The following is a 19,577-nucleotide window of genomic DNA, read 5'->3' on the forward strand; positions in this document are numbered from 1 at the left end:
GCAACTACTGGAAACAAATAAGCTAAAAGTCATCAATGAAAATGCAGTACCACAGAAGAGAGCACACGATAGATCAACCTCACTCTTAATATAAATTTGTGTTAACCATGCAGAGCACCCTTGACTCTCTCTACAGATGCTAGAAGTTAAGGAGCCTTATCATATAACCAGCAAAGATTAACAGTAAAATGAAACACCACATCAGTCACTCTCAATAACCATAATCTGATTCTGGTTAGGTTTCCGGTCAAAAAATCTAAATACACGATCTAGCTAGCCCAATGCCATTTTCATAATACTTTAACAAGTCCTCCAATTTCCCCCATGCCACCTGAGGATCCTAGCTAGAAATCAAGGAAAAACAGTGCTAATCATATACATGGCATCAGAAAACGTTTCGCAAAAAATAAAAGGCAGTTCTCTGCATAACCTATCAATGTTTAACAGATGGTATCTCGCAGTTGAATCAAACATTACTGCTGACTATCAAACAGAAATTTTAAAAAGTACCATACCCCGAAAAGTACACCTACCCAGGAGTAGCATTAACTTAAACCATCAGTTTGCCTATTATGTCAGCTATTATCAAGGAAGAGTCAGCTTGCGTTGATAAAAAATGAAAGATAGTAACATACCTCCAAGACATGGAGTTATCTTCTAAGAAAACTCGTAATATTACAAATCAAAAAATCGAACATTTGGGATGGGGAAAGGGTAACATGTATCAAACAAAGAAGCATCATTCACCCCCAATTGAGCAGCTATGGATGTCCATGGCCCTCAAGAAATTCAAGTGATTGATAAATAGTTCAATACATATCCGTGAAAGAACATGGAAAGATAACCTATAAAAGATACGAAGAGTACTCCTATCTTATACAACATTCACAGCGGAAAATAGAAATGAAAAACCAAAGATAGGATGCTATTTAATCTAAATTCATTCACCCAGTCACCAGTGCCTCCCTTGAGAACCACCTCCCTTGTTTTTGCCAAAGAAGGTATTCTTGGGTTTTGGTAGCTCTGAATGTCCATCACTTGTACCGTTCGTTGCTTTTTGGCTTCAAAAAGCACACAAAAGTGCAGACAATCACATTTAGTATGAATCCAAAGTGAGGAATTCAAGATGAAGTAAACTGCGGAAGAAGAGTAGAAAGCAAACCATTTTCAGCTTCTTTGTAACTTTCTTGAAGCCTTTCCTTGCAGAAGCCAGCCTCTCAGAGTCAAAATTGCTTTCCTTTTGTTCTCTCCGTCTCTACGAAACCCCCAGAAAGGTGATACAACAAATAGCATGACAAAATCTATACAAATATCAACTCATCAACTGAATCCTTTGTGCAACTGGCAAGTGGCAACACTAAGATGGTTAAATTAATTTGAGGTCTCCCTTGGCCTTTTTGTAACACCCCAATCTTTAGTTAATTATAACATTCACGTGGTTTGTTCAGAATTATATAGAATGTGGATAAAATGTTGGGTGAAATAGGAATAAAATAAAGATAACGGCATTCCATAATTAAAAAAAATTAAAGAATGACATTGATTGGTTACTTTGTTTAATGATTACTTGCTGAAAATTAACAAAGGAAGCCAAGTTCAATCATCTTATCCGATGGCTTCATTCTGTTTCAGTTGTCCAACAAGCTTTTTACTTTTCTCTCTATCTGTCGTTAACCATCGAAGAGCCTTGCAGGGTCGTTTCATTGCCAGCTCCAACCCTAGCAGCAGTGAGCTGATGAGCTATCATCAGTTAGCGAAATAATTGAAAGGCCACGAACAAGCTTGGGGTTGAAGAACTTGACTGAGATTTTCTGGGTTGATGTTTATAGTGCTGAAGGGAAACCACTGAATGTTGGGCTTCAAGAACCGGTGACCATTGGGTGTTCGACGCTTGAACAGGTTGAGAATGCGGCTGCCGAGTTGAGCTCAACAATGGCTGTGTTGGGTGGGGTGAGATTCCAGTGGTTCCATGGGTTAATTGGAACCAAGCTACTATTCTTGAGAAAGTGAGAGAAGCTTGTGAATCTCTTAGCTAGGGACCTCCAGTGACTTTGAATTTGGTTTTACATCAGATTTCAGAAATGTTTCCTGGAAGCGAATTTGCTTCTAGCTGGATTAGAAATGGCATTGATTGATGCGGTTGCTAATAGCATTGATGTGCCCCTATAGAGATTATTCGGAGTGTTTCGCTTTGAGAAAACCGAATGTTTTTTTTTGTAGATCTACGGGTTTCTTGACGATCGAAGGTCGGATTCTTGATGTGGAGACCAAGATGCTTTGGATGATAAAGTTTGGACTTAGACCGACGATCAATGACGACGGCCGAAGTGGTGGCTATCGGAGTTTGGTGGCCGGCCGACGAAGCTTCTCTATCTCCCTACAGAGTCTTTCGTTGGGAAATAGTAAAAGAAATGAAATGTTAAATAAATGAGAAATGCAGGGGGAATTTAGCTTACAAATGGATACTTACATATTAACCAAAACTACGTAGTTTTGGAAATAGTTTAGAGATTCTGACGGTGGAACACTACTCTTAGCAACGGATAAATTACAAGTTAAGCCATCCAAGTTGTTAAAATATCAACCTTTGTCTCTTAGCTTTAATATTGTTATGATTATGGTATAATGGTTTTATTAAGATCGATTTAGTCACTAATTATATTGATTAAAAATTATATTGACTCCTACCATTTTTAGTTTTAACAATTGGGTTCCCAAATAATTAATTAGATTTTAAAAAGTTATTTTTATGATGAGGAAAATTATTTGAAGTCGTATTTGTACGATAGATTGTCCGTGTTCGTTAGAAAATATTGGAAGCTATAAATCAAGTTGGTGAGTTGGAATTAAATAGTAATATTTTGGGTTTTTTAACGTCATGAGAATGATTTCGAAATCCGTTTCGTAAAATTCAAACCCAATAAGTTGTTTTTCACTGATTTATCACTCGATTCGATCCGTTTTTCGGAATTAAGCCCCGTTTTTTATGAAATTTCTATTGTTATGTATTTGATGAATTATTGGAAGTTGAATTAAAGATCGAGGCCGTTCGAATATAATTTATATGGTCGATCTGTATGACACGGAAATTGAGGTAATACATTACTACCTTTTCATGCTTTTATGGAACATGTTGGCATTGGTACATGCATGAATGAATATGTTTGGTCTCATTTGGGTATTTAATTAATTCATACACTCGATATGGATACGGTAAAAATTCGGTAACTAAATACGGCTCGGATGACTGATATAAGAAATTGAGGGATTGCTAGAATTATATTACGAGTTTCGTGATTAGTGATAAATTAATTAGTCTGGATATGTATTATATAATTTATTTCATCAAATGTTAAATGTTAAAGGTACTTGATGAGAAATTACGAGAATACTCCGGTAGGGTATTACGAAAATACCCTTATATTCTAAAATGACAAGAATTGTCCCTGAAAGTTGATTAATAACTCTGAAAAGACATATTGATCTGATAAAACTACATATGTGCATAAGAAATGCTAGTTTTGTTTAGAAAATTTGGATAACCGGTTTTTAACCCCAAGAGGATTTGTGCAAGATACTAGAAGTCTGTTAAGGAATCATTTCAAGATCAGTGGATGTTCGGGGAAGCAATTAACCATAGGATCTTTAAATTATAATTATTTTCGTTAAGAGTTAATACCGAAATTATTTGGTTAAGAAATTATAAAAATGCCCTTAAGAAGTAAAAATAGTTTGAGTTGACCCGGAATGAGAAAGTACCCTGAGATTTCGTTCCTAACCCAATAAATTACGAATTTATTTGTTAAGATCATGTCTTTGTACAAAAAAATTTTGATATTCCGTTTGTAAAATCTAAGAAAGCACTTGACCCAAAAAATCTTCGAGTTATGAGTAAATACCTGAAGAATAATTTATCGATTGTGCTCTTTTGTCAGAATTATTTGAAAGGACTGAAGTAAATGATAAAATTAAATTAAATATTAAGATCAGACGGAAAAGAATGATTGAAATACCTTAGATCGGTAAAATGACCAAAATACCCCTGTAATAGAAATGACTCAAGAATATCACTAAGCCTAGGAATGAATGGATATCCTCAAGCTTTGAAATGATTGGAAAAACATTGAGCACCAAAATGAAAAAATGCCCTTATGACATAGAATAAGTAAATGTTTTGGGTTAATTAAAGATTTCAAATAAACATAAGTGTTGTACTACTCTTAAAAGTTATGAAACATGACTTAAGTGAGTAGATCAACCCTAATGTTATGTCAATACCTGAATGACATAGATATCATTTGAATGTGTGTTCGTCTTCTCAAGTTTGGATTGTAACATCCTCAATATCGGGTTAGTGACCAAATTGTAAAGTTTCGGAATTTGATGACTAAAGAATAAGAATGAAATAGTTCAAGGATTATTGGATACATATGATGAAGGTTATTTTGTAATTGTTAAAGAAAATTAAAGGGCAAAATGGTCATTAGACTTGAATTATAATTATAATTAATGATATATATATGGATAAGGATGGAGAGTTTCCAGAAAAAAATCTCTTCTCTCTTTTCCTTCTTCATTTTTCTCTTCTCCACGTGTGAAGCCAAGCAAAGGTGAGTTTCTCTTGAGCTGATTATGAGCTGAAATTTAAGTTTAGTTTTGATTATTAGATGATAATTAAGCTTAAGGAAAGCTTAATTTGTTCTAAAACAACAAGATGAAAGGTATATGAGAGATTAAAGATTTTGAGTTCTTGAATCAAATCTTGAAATAGAATTGATAAGTTGAATTTTAAGTTGAATTTGACTTGTCATCTATGAGATTAAGAAGTTAGAAGTATTAGAATTATGTTTGAATAACATGAAAATTTTGATATGATTATTGGATTCTATATTGAGAATAGAATTCTAAGGTTTAAGATGAAATAAATGAATATAGATTGGTTTAAGTATGTGTACTAGAGTTAAGAATGAAAAGGGGATGATATATGAAGTGTTTGAGAGAATTGAAGTGATTTTCGAGCTTAAAATATGAGTTCTGGGCAAGGGGAATCGGTACCCATTCAAGGGGAACCGATACCCCTTCAAGCGACAGAATTCCAGAATGCCAGAGGGGACCGATACCCCACAGGGGGGAACCGATTCCCCCTATAGGAAAATGTTAATATTGGTTAATAAGTTCGTTTAAGTTGCTAGTATCCAATTAAAGGTGTAGGTATCTAATAATGGTCTTAAATTGTATAATTATGTAGATTCAAAGCCTAAACGAGTTCTGAATCATTGACAAGTAAGATCGATAAAAGGGAAGATAAGAGATTGAAAGGGACTAGTGAGGCCAGGTGAGTGCATATTAATTAGTTATGGTGCTAAATGGAAACAAGACTTGCGACAAGTCTATTTCCTCTGTTAGAATGCAATATATGATATACGTATATGAATGACATGAATTGTATGTATGCATGATTATATGTGTTAACATGCTTTTGAATGTAATGTTATGAGAAGTATGTGCTATGTAATGTATATATATGAACATATGTGAAACTGAACTATGTGACTGCATGAGAAAGATATGAATCATATGACATGATATATGTGAACATGAGAAAACAAAGTATAAGATATGAACTATGTGATCCTATGAGAATATGAAAAGAAGCTATGTGACTACATGTATATGTGAAAGAAGCTATGAGCTTATATGGCATGTGATATGAAAGTGTATATGTGAAATGATATGAAATATATATGTGAAAACAAGTATATGTTATGAGATAAGGTTTATGTGATTACATGCAACGTATGATATTAGATATATGATTACACGTACTGTGATACGTGACTGAAAAGAAAAGATATGTGGTTATAAGAGAAAGAATATGAATAAGTAATGTGAACTGTTATAAATGATATGCCCATGTCATGTGATATGAGAGCTAGGGGTATAGTTGGCATGCCAAGGGTCGAGGGTTTACCTATGTTCTTCGGGACATATGGACTGTTTACCTATGTTCTTCGGGATATGGACTGTTTACCTATGTTCTTCGGGACATATGGACTGTTTACCTATGTTCTTCGGAACATATGGACTGTTTACCTATGTCCTTCGGGACATATGGACTGATTACCTAGGTTCTTCGGAATCTATGGACTGGTCCTTCGGGACATTGATCGAGCTGTGGTGACAGCATATGTGTGCACAACCTCAATGTACTCATACCTTAAGTTCTCACTAGTGTACATGGGCTAAATACGAGATAATATTAATAAACTGATATGATGATATGTTTGTTTCCTTGTGAAATGTGTGATATATGATTGTACAAATGGTTTATTGAATCATATGATAAAAAGAATCAATGATAGTGATAAGCATGAAGATGATGATATAGTTGCTTTTGTATTGTTACCTGTAAGAGTGTATGAATTGCATGAATGATAACAGTAATTGTTCATGTATGATTATTAGTTAAAGTTTGCACATATGTTTATTGCCTCACTAAGTCATAGACTTAGCGTGTGATTGTTTCACACGTAGGTTACGAGAAGAGTAAAAAGTGATGCGGAGCAAGACAGGTCAGTTACTTCTTACCGAAGATCAGATCAGAAAAGATCTCTTGAATTCGATGTATTCTGTACATTGCAAATAGTTGGCATGTAATTAAAGTTTTTGAATTGTATATGCTCTGATCGGTTTTGTCAAAAACATGTAAGCCTGAATAGTTATGGAAATATTTTGAATAAGTTACATGTACAAAAGTTTTAAATTACTCAATATTTTATACGAAAAAAAAAGAAAAAAAAACAAGAAAAATTGTTTGAAAAGTCAATGTGACCCTTCGGACTCGTATCCGGGTCGGATACGGGTTGGGGTGTTACTTTAATGGTATCAGAGCTACGGTTTAGCCGATTCTAGGCTAAAAATGAAGTCGAAAGAGTTTAAAAAAGGTACATGCCAACTAAAAGTGAAAAATTTTATGATCTGATAGGGTAAGGAGTGTGCTGTCTTGTTAATAGAGTTAAATTGTTATGTGATATAAGATGAATACTGAGAATGAGTTATGAGATAAATATATATGTTATATAATATGATAGATGATATTGTGAATAATTACAAATGACATATGTTATATTATGAATTGGAGGATCATATGCACATGTGATATGTGATATAAGTAATGATATGAGCACTGAATATATGAGAGCTTCCAAAGTGAAGCACCAGGCGATAGACCTGAAGGTAATAGCATTCACCTGCCCTGGCCAGGCAGGAGAAGAGCGAAAACCTCAGGGAATGCCTGTATAAGATTAGAGAATGTTCATGATGTTGAATGATATTCTGATGTGTTTTAAATTGTATACTTGTTAACTCATAGAATGAATGTATCGAAATAGTTAAAAGAGTTAGGAGCACCCGATCTCAAGGGTGAATTGGAGGAAGGCTCTGTGTTACAGACCTTTGTATATGATATGAAGATAATGCTAGAAGATGTTCATTCTCCATATGGAGAAATTAAATTGAGAAGCTTGTTATTATGTGGATAAGATGGAATGGTGAACGAGTGTCACCATAAGGATATTAAAAGATCAAGTGACGCGGTTATTGTTTGTAAAAGAGTTTGTACTCTAGATGGAAAGAGTTCGCATTGGCTAACAGAGTATGTAATGAAATGTATGGAATTATATATATTGACAGGTATGATAACCAATATGAAGAGGATTTGGATACAGTGTATAGTTTGATCATAGGAAGGTTGTGTGGTAAGAGAAAGATTTGTATGTTGAAGGAAATACAAGTACAATAGATGATAAGAATTGATGTTACTGTCTACAGGAGAAGTACATTATATGAATGAAATCAGAGTTATGAATTTGAAACAAAGGGATAGTATGTGTATAAGAAAAAGTGTGGAGATGATAAGGATTTACTTTAGAATGAAAGAGTTAGCGTTGACTGACAAGATTTTGTGATGAAAGTATTGGATATAGTTGTATATTTTGATTACGTAATGTGATATAGTGAATGAAGTGAGGATTCGTATGGAAGTGTAAATGATAAGTTCGAAACAGAACACGAAAAATGTGCAAGGTGATGTGAAAATATTGTTTGACTCCTTAAAGTATATGAGTAATCACAATTGAAGAAGATTTAAAGTTGTGTTTTGGTCAAATGATGACGAAATACAAGTTTGTATGGTTTATAAAGTAATTAGAGAGTTATGAAGAATAGATGGATTTATGATATAGAGTGATGAGATGGATGTACTGTCAACGTGATGAGTGACATATATGGAATTTTAGAAAGGTCAAAGGAAGAATGCATAGTTGAATGAGAGAAAAGACAACAATGGATTGGTATTACTGGTTATTGTTTATATGATAAGCAACAGAAGATGAAGTATAACGAAAAAGATAGTTGGATAATTAAAGGATGAAAAGTAAGTTTTCCGATGATGACAAGAAAGAATAGTCAGGGAAGCAACATAAGAACATTAGAAGATATGTTCTTATTAAGATGTGCAGTGAAAATTCGAGGACGAATTTTCTTATAAGGAGGGGAGATTTGTAACATCCTCAATATCGGGTTAGTGACCAAATTGTAAGTTCGGAATTTGATGACTAAAGAATAAGAATGAAATAGTTCAAGGATGATTGGATACATATGATGAAGGTATTTTGTAATTGTTAAAGAAATTAAAGGGCAAATGGTCATAGACTTGAAATTATAATTAAATGAATATATATGGATAAGGATGGAGAGTTTCCAGAAAAAAATCTCTTCTCTCTTTTCCTTCTTCATTTTTCTCTTCTCCAGTGTGAAGCCAAGCAAAGGTGAGTTTCTCTTGAGCTGATTATGGGCTGAAATTTAAGTTTAGTTTGATTATTAGATATAATTAAGCTTAAGGAAAGCTTAATTGTTCTAAACAACAAGATGAAAGGTATATAGAGATTAAAGATTTGAGTTCTTGAATCAAATCTTGAAATAGAATTGATAAGTTGAATTTTAAGTTGAATTTGACTTGTCATCTATGAGATTAAGAAGTTAGAAGTATTAGAATTATGTTTGAATAACATGAAAATTTTGATATGATTATTGGATTCTATATTGAAATAGAATTCTAAGGTTTAAGATGAAATAAATGAATATAGATTGGTTTAAGTATGGTGTACTAGAGTTAAGAATGAAAAGGGATGATATATGAAGTGTTTGAGAGAATTGAAGTGATTTTCGAGCTTAAAATATGAGTTCTGGGCAAGGGGAATCGGTACCCATTCAAGGGGAACCGATACCCCTTCAAGCGACAGAATTCCAGAATGCCAGAGGGGAACCGATACCCCCACAGGGGGGAACCGATTCCCCCTATAGGAAAATGTTAATATTGGTTTAATAAGTTCGTTTAAGTTGCTAGTATCCAATTAAAAGGTGTAGGTATCTAATAATGGTCTTAAATTGTATAATTATGTAGATTCAAAGCCTAAACGAGTTCTGAAATCATTGACAAGTAAGATCGATAAAAAGGGAAGATAAGAGATTGAAAGGGACTAGTGAGGCCAGGTGAGTGCATATTAATTAGTTTATGGTGCTAAATGGAAACAAGACTTGCGACAAGTCTATTTCCTCTGTTAGAATGCATGAATATATGATTATACGTATATGAATGACATGAATTGTATGTATGCATGATTATATGTGTTAACATGCTTTTGAATGTAATGTTATGAGAAGTATGTGCTATGTAATGTATATATATGACATATGTGAAACTGAACTATGTGACTGCATGAGAAAGATATGAATCATATGACATGATATATGTGAACATGAGAAAACAAAGTATAAGATATGAACTATGTGATCCTATGAGAATATGAAAAGAAGCTATGTGACTACATGTATATGTGAAAGAAGCTATGAGCTTATATGGCATGTGATATGAAAGTGTATATGTGAAATGATATGAAATATATATGTGAAAACAAGTATATGTTATGAGATAAGGTTTATGTGATTACATACAACGTATGATATTAGATATATGATTACACGTACCTGTGATACGTGACTGAAAAGAAAAGATATGTGGTTATAAGAGAAAGAATATGAATAAGTAATGTGAACTGTTATAAATGATAATGCCCATGTCATGTGATATGAGAGCTAGGGGTATAGTTGGCATGCCAAGGGTCGAGGGTTTACCTATGTTCTTCGGGACATATGGACTGTTTACCTATGTTCTTCGGGACATATGGACTGTTTACCTATGTTCTTCGGGACATATGGACTGTTTACCTATGTTCTTCGGAACATATGGACTGTTTACCTATGTCCTTCGGGACATATGGACTGATTACCTAGGTTCTTCGGAATCTATGGACTGGTCCTTCGGGACATTGATCGAGCTGTGGTGACAGCATATGTGTGCACAACCTCAATGTACTCACATACCTTAAGTTCTCACTAGTGTACATGGGCTAAATACGAGATAATATTAATAAACTTGATATGATGATATGTTTGTTTCCTTGTGAAATGTTATGTGTGATATATGATTGTACAAATGGTTTATTGAATCATATGATAAAAAGAATCAATGATAGTGATAAGCATGAAGATGATGATATAGTTGCTTTTGTGTATTTGTTACCTGTAAGAGTGTATGAATTGCATGAATGATAACAGTAATTGTTCATGTATGATTATTAGTTAAAGTTTGCACATATGTTTATTGCCTCACTAAGTCATAGACTTAGCGTGTGATTGTTTCACACGTAGGTTACGAGAAGAGTAAAAAGTGATGCGGAGCAAGACAGGTCAGTTACTTCTTACCGAAGATCAGATCAGAAAAGATCTCTTGAATTCGATGTATTCTGTACATTGCAAATAGTTGGCATGTAATTAAAGTTTTTGAATTGTATATGCTCTGATCGGTTTTGTCAAAAACATGTAAGCCTGAATAGTTATGGAAATATTTTGAATAAGTTACATGTACAAAAGTTTTAAATTACTCAATATTTTATACGAAAAAAAAGAAAAAAAAAACAAGAAAAATTGTTTGAAAAGTCAATGTGACCCTTCGGACTCGTATCCGGGTCGGATACGGGTTGGGGTGTTACATGGATCGATGATAATTCTAGAAGTACTTGGCTCATCTCAACTCTAGAGCACATATGGTACTAAAAAGTGGGTATTCGTGAGACAAATCAACTACGAATACCAGAATGCCTTTATTATATGATTAAATTGAACTGAAAGGAAATACAATATGTATTTGAAATTCATAAATGTTTGAAATACTCTGGAAAACTCTGAAGTAACCAGAATAGACTTGATTGCTAAATTAATTAAGTAACCTTAACGACGGAGAATTTAGTAAGTGATTGGATGAGTATAGGAATACCAATGAACTTGTATGATATTGGTTATGAACTACGAATCAAATACGTCATCAATTCTTGATATTGTTGTAATGTGGAAACGAAGTAAAGATTATTGAGATACCTGTTCGATCCCTTAGCGTATATTCAGCGATGATTCTGAAGATGATCTATGAACAAGAATTGTTGGTATTATAGAGTAAATACAGGAAGGAGCAATGAATTGACAAGTCTACTGACATCAGTTATGAGAGTTGTTCAGCTCAAGTTGTTCGATAATCTGATCGATTGACATGGATAGTAATTGCCCTAAATATTTGTTTATTCTTCATCAACTCAAATCACTCCGATTATTCTTGAACACTTTTCTGATGCACATGAAATCATAGTGAGATTATAAAGTATCAACATTAAATGTCTGATTAGATCGGTTAGTAATTGATTCTCTTCAGTAGGACTTTGTTCCTGGAATCCGATCAAAATGCACAAGTTCATGTTATCTATACTGATAACTACAAAATGTCTCTGAAAATATTTGGATTTCTCTAGTGTGTTCCCTATATATTAATAAATTGTTTTATTATTTTAACATGAGGTACACTAAAATCTACGGTTACTGTTTTATGGATGTATCGACTTAATGGTGATGGCTTATGGAATTGTATCACAATATAAATTGTATCTTGGATATATTGATTTGTAAAATACAGCTCTGATCAAGCTGAAAATTTTTTATAGACCTAATGTGACTCTTAGGTAGGCTCTGAGCCCTGAGATCATTCTCGGGTAGGCCCTGTGGCCCTAAGATGTGTTCTTAAGTAAGTCCCGTGGCCCCGAAACTTTCTTGGGTAGGCTCTCAGGCCCTAAGATATTCCCTTAGGTTAATTCTTTATACGATGGTTTAAACTACGAGTTTAAAAAGCTCCACTACTGTATGATTTATAATATTTACTGAACTATCATTTGATTAATGTACCTATTATTATTTTGTCGTACTGTTGGAACACACTAGACATTCTATTCGATCTCCTGAAAATGTCATACTATGAATGCTTCCTATGACCTAAGATCTTCATGGTTTCTACTTGATGAACTACCAGTGGAACCTCAGATTATCCCGAAAACCAGTATACGTCTGATTCAATAAGAAAATTATATGGCTTTCCATTTATCTGCATGTCATGTAGCATCATCTGGTAGTTCTGTGTTACTGAGCTTTTCGAAGCTCACTCTATTACTCACAATTGCAAGTTAAAAGAATTGTACTAGTGCAACTATCGATTTCAGTAAGGGAGTTCTTCCGACGTTGCTTGTAGAGGATGATACATGTGATTAAGGGTCATGTAGATTGTATTTTGTTTTATATCTGAGTCTGAAAACCTGTTTTATTTCTGAATATTAATAAATCATTTTATGCTTTTACATGTTTTAATAAAAGTTTTAAATTTTTCATTATTTTTACGGTGGGTCGCTCCAGTGACCCTAATGTGACCCCCGGATCGGATCGGGCTATTCACATTGGTACGAGGGGTTACATTTTTGTTAATATAAACTGAAACTCTCCTTCCTTGAGAATCAAATGCCTCAAAATGATGGGAATTTGTCAAAACACCAGTTTCGCATTAATACATCTTTCTGTAAGCATTTGCTATCTAAATTTGGTATCAAACAAAGTAACGATGCAAATAGAGGCTCCTATTAGGTATGTACTAATACCTGTACATGTTGTGGAGGAGTTGAGTGAGTATGTCTTGATGGAGGATCTTTCCGGGAAGGAGGGATCGGCTTTGGCTTCCTTTCAGGTTCTGAAGTATTTTTGTCTGAACCAAAACTTCCATCTGTAAATTGTTGAACGGAAAGTTATTGAAAAGAAAGTTAAATAATTGAATGTACAAAAGAAAGATACAAATATCAAATCCAATTTTGAATCAGATTCTATACTCACTGTGTGGATTTGGAGAGTATGCAAAATCAGGAACCTATAACAGAACAGAATCTTAGAAAGATACCCAAAAAAAGCAGAATTTTAAAACAAATTTCACATGAAAATACATTTTCTTTAACCTGATGGTGACCATTTTGAGGGAGCTTTTGCTGTGGTGAATCTCCATCTGCAGCTGAACAATACTCATATTCATTTTAACTTCAATGACATGTCAATTTCCATTCACCTTTGAAACATTTTCGGAAAACAAAAAATTCTTCATATTAAAGTTTAGAAAATAATTTTACCCATAAGTCCAGCAGGTTCAGGTTCTCCAGGTTGATTCACCTTAACCCATCCATCTACAATTTCTTTCCATTTCCTGAAGAAACAAGGAATACAATCATATAACACACACACATTCTTTGATAAATGCTTCTTCAACATGTTCACACAAGCATAAACATATAAAAACCTAAACATTTAACAAATATGTAATTTCCATAATTCCATTAGAACCTGACAAGTTGCTTCACTAATCTCCTAACATCATTTGATGAATGCTTCCTGAATTTGTTAACGTGTCTCCCGATGTGAGTCTCCTGAAGATAGAACCATAACATGGCAATGGTCTTAAAATCAAACTAAACAGGAAATTATACTTCCCCCTCCCCCCTAAATTAAAAAATTCTCCACATAATAATTACCTTGAGAGCTTGAAATGTTATATCCATGTCTGCCAAGCTTTGAAGTAAATCAACCAAAGAATCTTCAGACTGTACAAACAGTTTAAAAAATATATATATTCATTAAATCAAAATCCAAAACAATTTATCAAATCAACAATATGATTGCAGAAAGATTGGAATACCTGATCACGTAGTTCAAGACGCTCCTTAATCTCAATAACCCTTTTTTGTTCATCATCAAACAAGCCTCCATGATGGTTCAAATCATCATCATCTTCTTCATTATCTTCGTCTGATTGAGGTGTAAAAGGTGACCCTTTTCCTTGTTTAGCTTCATGGGGGCTACCTTCTTTATTAACTTCATATCCATTTGATCTCTCACCAAAATCAAAGCTTTTACGCCTGGTAACCATGGAAGTAGCATAAAGCTTCTCCACAATCCCATCTCTCCTTTGCTTCAACTCTTGGCCATAATCCAAAGAAGCTACCAGGATTGCCGTGTCTAAAAAAGTCCACACATCAATACCAGTTGTTCCAAGAACTGATCTGAAATCATCCAAATCCATTACAATTCAAACAAAAAAATTTATTATTATATTGCAAATTCCAAGGGCATGTTTTCAAGGTATCAATATTTGACATTCAACATAATCAGATCTGATTGAAAACAGAAAACCCCAAAGCTTGAACAGATATTTTTTTTTTCTCTTTTAGATGAAATGAGTATGATTTTTCTTTATGCCGAAGAGAATATTAGATAAGTGTATTTTTTTCCGTATTATTTACACAAATGTATGGAAACAAAAAGTAATTACCATGAATGAAATTAAATTATATAATCATGGTTGAAATCAATTATAATTATTTAATGAAAATGTGTTAACTATAACATAAATTATAAGAATATATTTATAATATCAATTAACATATATAAATTTTATACAATTATTTATAATTTATTTTAATAAAACTAAAAAATTAATGAAAAAAATATAATTTTTACTTTATGAATAAGTTGTCAATATTTATTTATTATAATCAAAGATTAATATTTATTAGCTTTATTCATGATTTTTCTTTTATAATATATACTTTTTACTTTACACTTTAATTTTTTTTCTCAATTTTATCCTTCAATCATCATTTTTATCTCATTTTATTTTGGAGCCTACCAACATTCAACAATAACATTTTATATGTTATGTTCATATTGGTCATTTGTTTAACTTTGAGGTATATGATAGATTAAGAAAGAAATAATTTAAGAGAAAACAACATTTAATTTAACTATTGAGAATATTTGATGAGTTTATTTATATTTTAAATTTAAGCTATGAAGTTTAGTATAGTTTTGTTGACTAGTAAAGTGATTAATAACGGTTGAAGGGGTAGATAGATGGTTTCAGTGATTATTATAGTAGTTTTAATAGTGTTAGTTTGGTTTTAGTTGTGAAGAGGTGTTCCTGCCTTTGCTCATCGTTGCATGGTTTTTTATACGATCCTGGATAGGTGTCAGTTAGGAGTGTTCGTGGCAGGGGTGTTGATGTAACGTTCTAAGAAGTGATGATTTAGATTAATTTGTTATTGAAAGCGGTCACGTGTATCAACATGTGATCGCTGAAGATACTTATAGGGTAGCAGGTGATTGACACGTGATTGTTGTCGTTAGTTCGCGGAGTACACGAATCGTATATTTGTATATATGGAAATTCACGAAATTAAAAGTTCATAGATAGTAACAAATCTCTTAGTGTACAAACAACCCGTATAAACATGCATTCGAGATTATCAAACATATACCATTCTCATGTGAGTTAATTCAGATTCCATGTGAGTTGTTTAACATTTCAACCAATTTTGTTGGTGGATTGTGTGTCCAGTTACTATTAATGGATGAAACTTATGCAAAAGATGATAGTTTAGTTTCATTATGGATACAGCAGAAATCAGCAAAAGTGAAATTGATTCAGCACCACCACCCCAAGATGTGGAGATGTCATGGGATGATGAAGTCCAACAACTGGTGCAAAACCTCCCTAAAGAAGAAGCTTGGATCAGTGGATCCAATCTTTATCTCTATCAAGGCTTTTGGTCCTTAGATCTTAGTTTAAAACCTGTGATTTCTTTGCAGAGGCATTTCCAAGCATCCGATTCCGATATTATCATCGCCACTTTCCCAAAATGTGGCACTACTTGGCTCAAGGCATTAGCTTTCTCAACTTTGTACCGCAACCAGTTTGCATGGCATCAAAACCCTTTGCTCACCTCTACTCCTCACCAGCTTGTCCGTTTCTTGGAGTACGATCTTTACTTGAACAACCCTTGTCCCGATCTCGAAACCCTTTGTGTTTATAAGCCAAGGGCTTTTGCCACCCACGTTCCTTTTGCTTCTTTGCCAACTTCCATTAAAGTTTCCCAGTGTAAAGTTGTTTACTTATGTAGAAATCCCATGGATATGTTCACTTCTTCTTGGCATTTCAATGACACGCTTCGACATGGAAGCCAAGAGTTACTATCACTTGATGAAGCTTTTGACAAGTTCTGCCATGGAATCTCTGTGAGTGGACCGTTTTTTTATCACGTTTTGGGGGTACTGGAAGGCAAGTAAAGAAACCCCAACAAGATATTGTTTCTAAAATATGAACATCTTAAGGGGGACATCAGTTGTCAGCTGAAGTACTTGGCCATGGTCTTAGGGGTTCCTTTCACAGAGGATGAAGACAAACAAGGAGAGGATGAAGACAAACAAGGAGTGGTTGAAGAAATAGCAAAGATTTGTGAGTTTGAGAAGTTGAGAGAATTGGAAGTTAACAAGAATGGTTCACACATATCTGGGGCTCCCCACAAAGCCTTTTTCAGGAAAGGGAAAGTGGGAGATTGGAGCAACTATCTCACACCTTCCATGGTTGAACGTATGGAGAAGCTTATTCAACAGAAATTGGATGGCTCAGGTAAAATTTTAAACTCTCATCCAAAACTTCACAGGATCAGAATGTTGCTTTTGCATGATCATGAGGTGTCATTTGTTTTCAATTTGCTTTTTGTAATAAATAGCTTAGTGCTGAATCGTGACTAAAACTTTGATCTGAAACTGAATGGTTTGTGTGAAACTAGAAGTTCTATTATACCTACAGTTCATTTCAGTCATCATTAGTATATCTGAAGTAGGCCATGCGAAAACATCAGAGTGGGCACTGGGTAGCCTCATCAAAGAACGCCTCTATAGCTTAGGGAGGGCGATAGTGATTTGCGCAAATTTTTTCTTGTCTCCCTTGAAGAGGGGTATCACCAAGGTAACAGACATCAAAATATAGAAGAATATTAATAGATAGTGGAAGTGCAGTGGAGGTACTGCAGTCTGTTACCTTGGTGATACCCCTCTTCAAGGGAGACAAGAAAAAATTTATAACAATAAAATCATTTATACGAGCTGTGATGATCAGTGGATCATCAACAGTCTCATCGAAGACTTGGGAAGAGTCCATATCCCCAAGACTAACATTCTAATCTTCTACATGACTGAACCTTTTCGCAGCGGATCCCATGGACATTACAGTTACACTCCAACGGTTTGATTTTAGGACACACTCGGGCAGGTTTTGAGACGAGGATTGCAATTTAAGCCAGTTGATTTGCTCCAAGGAGCTCATCTTAACTAATTCTCTTTCTGTCAGTAGGTATTCCACCTTAATTGCACCAATTGTTGATGATAAAATACAAGTTACAGGTTATAGATGATTCATCCCTTCTTATTAGGGAGAGCCGCAATGGGTAATTTTCTTAGAGAGGGATGAAGATGATGAACAATATATGAAGAAAAGATACATCTCTTTGCCTCTTATGCTTGAAGTTTATATACCAACTCTTAGTGAGTGTACGTCAAGTTTAAGTTTATGATTATTATTCATCTCGGTTGATAAAATAAATTAATCTAATCATCATATGACAGAATTCGCTGATGATGGAATTGACAGCTATCGCTTCCCAGAATTCTAGGGTCTTGATAATATGACTAACTTCATTGGTACAACAACAATAAAAGCGAATTCGAGAACATGAGTAAAGCATATATACATATATATAATAGACTATTCTCATCCCAAATCCATTAGGAAATATTCGAGCCCATTGCATAAAGAAATCACTATATATTTACAATATCGTAAAGGACAAATAAAGAAACAATGAAAATGCTATGCAATTTTGATAACATTATACTATTAATGACAATATCCATTTAAACAAGACATGGAATGAACAGGAGGCTTCATTATGTACCATGTAATGCATTATCCACATCATCAATATAAGTTAACAAATGAAGAAGAGGAGCTTCATCATGTATCATGTAATGCATTATCCACATCATCAATATACGTTAACAAACGAAGAACGGGAGCTTCATCATGTACCCTTTTAACACCTTGTAGCAATCAATCAAAGCTTCAATCGCAGCAATATGGGCATCGAATCAAGCCGTTTTCGTTGCATTCGAAGCATCTCTTGACGAAGCCTTCGTCGTCGTCGAACAATTTTCGACTCCCGTTGCAATTCCCACAAGGCGCAAACCTTACATCCCCACAAGAATTGCAAACAAACCCAGGTTGTCTCCTGGGGAAATCGTCAAGAATCCTAGCCAATTCACCTATTTCAAACATGCTTTTGATCACATCTGCACCACCAATGTACTTTCCCTTTATAAAAACCTGGGGCAAAGTCACCTTCCTCACTTTCAAGACGCTTTGCAACTCTTTCTTATAAGCAGCGTCCATGGAAATATCTCTCTCATCAATCCAAAGTCTGAACCCTCTAAATATCATCTTAACGGCATAACAATCCTCGTAAGTCCTTCGAATTCCTCGTAAACTGGTTAAGTAAACAACAATTCGATCTTCGGTTCCAGGTAATCTTATTGTAGGATTAATAGCCCGGTGAAATCGATGATTTTGAGGTTCTTAAAAGAGGCTTGGGGGCATGTCCTTTAGCACTGGGTAGGTTGGATGAAGATGATGAAGATTTGCCTAATTCGAATAAACTGCAAAGCTTTTTAACTTTACCTTTGACGGAATCAATTGAATCGTGAGATTTGGAAGCGGAAGCAGCTCGATTTTGGGACTGTTGATTCTTGTGGAAAAAATGAACTTTCGGATGATTCGAATCAAATGTGGATGGGGCGAACATTGTAAACGAACGATTTAAGAACCCAGATAATGATGATGATTTCGCGTTGTTCTTCCTCATTTCTGCCATAGACCCAGATATTTCTTTTCAGAAAAAGAGGAAATTTGCTTTCAAGAAGAACAAAACTGGATTTTCAAAATTGGGTTTAAGGGATTTTTTTCCTCTCGGGGAAAAAAATATGTTCTTGAGAAACAAATGGAGGGAATGGAAGAGTTCAGCTTTTTGTAGGAATAACCTCAAAGCAAGAATTTCGCTCCCAACTAATTCTATTCAAAACAATTTCATATGATTTGTAATTTAATAAAATTTAAAGAATAATTAAAAGTTTCCACATTTGAAATTATTTGTACAGGTTGGAGGACAGTTGTTATGAATATTGGTCATATAATTTTAAAGAAAAATCTGTTTTTT

General features: G+C 34.1%; 1 long non-coding RNA gene and 3 pseudogenes across 1 annotated transcript in view; 2 read left to right on the forward strand and 2 right to left on the reverse strand.

Annotated features, from left to right (window-relative positions):
* The window catches only part of LOC120217936, a 30,641-nt gene extending 28,362 nt beyond the window's left edge, over positions 1-2,279 (forward strand). The window contains exon 4 of the long non-coding RNA XR_005525203.1: positions 2,267-2,279. This is a non-coding gene — a long non-coding RNA (uncharacterized LOC120217936). The remainder of the gene's footprint in view (positions 1-2,266) is intronic.
* Positions 587-14,558, reverse strand: LOC120217931 (annotated as a pseudogene).
* A 1,357-nt stretch (positions 14,559-15,915) lies between these two features.
* On the forward strand, positions 15,916-17,061 carry LOC120217991 (annotated as a pseudogene).
* Positions 17,062-18,254: 1,193 nt separating this feature from the next.
* Positions 18,255-19,392, reverse strand: LOC120217868 (annotated as a pseudogene).
* Positions 19,393-19,577: the final 185 nt, after the last annotated feature.

Source organism: Hibiscus syriacus, unplaced genomic scaffold (genome assembly GCF_006381635.1).
Source record: "Hibiscus syriacus cultivar Baekdansim isolate YM2019G1 unplaced genomic scaffold, ASM638163v2 tig00110194_pilon, whole genome shotgun sequence".
Classification (NCBI taxonomy): Eukaryota; Viridiplantae; Streptophyta; class Magnoliopsida; order Malvales; family Malvaceae; genus Hibiscus; species Hibiscus syriacus.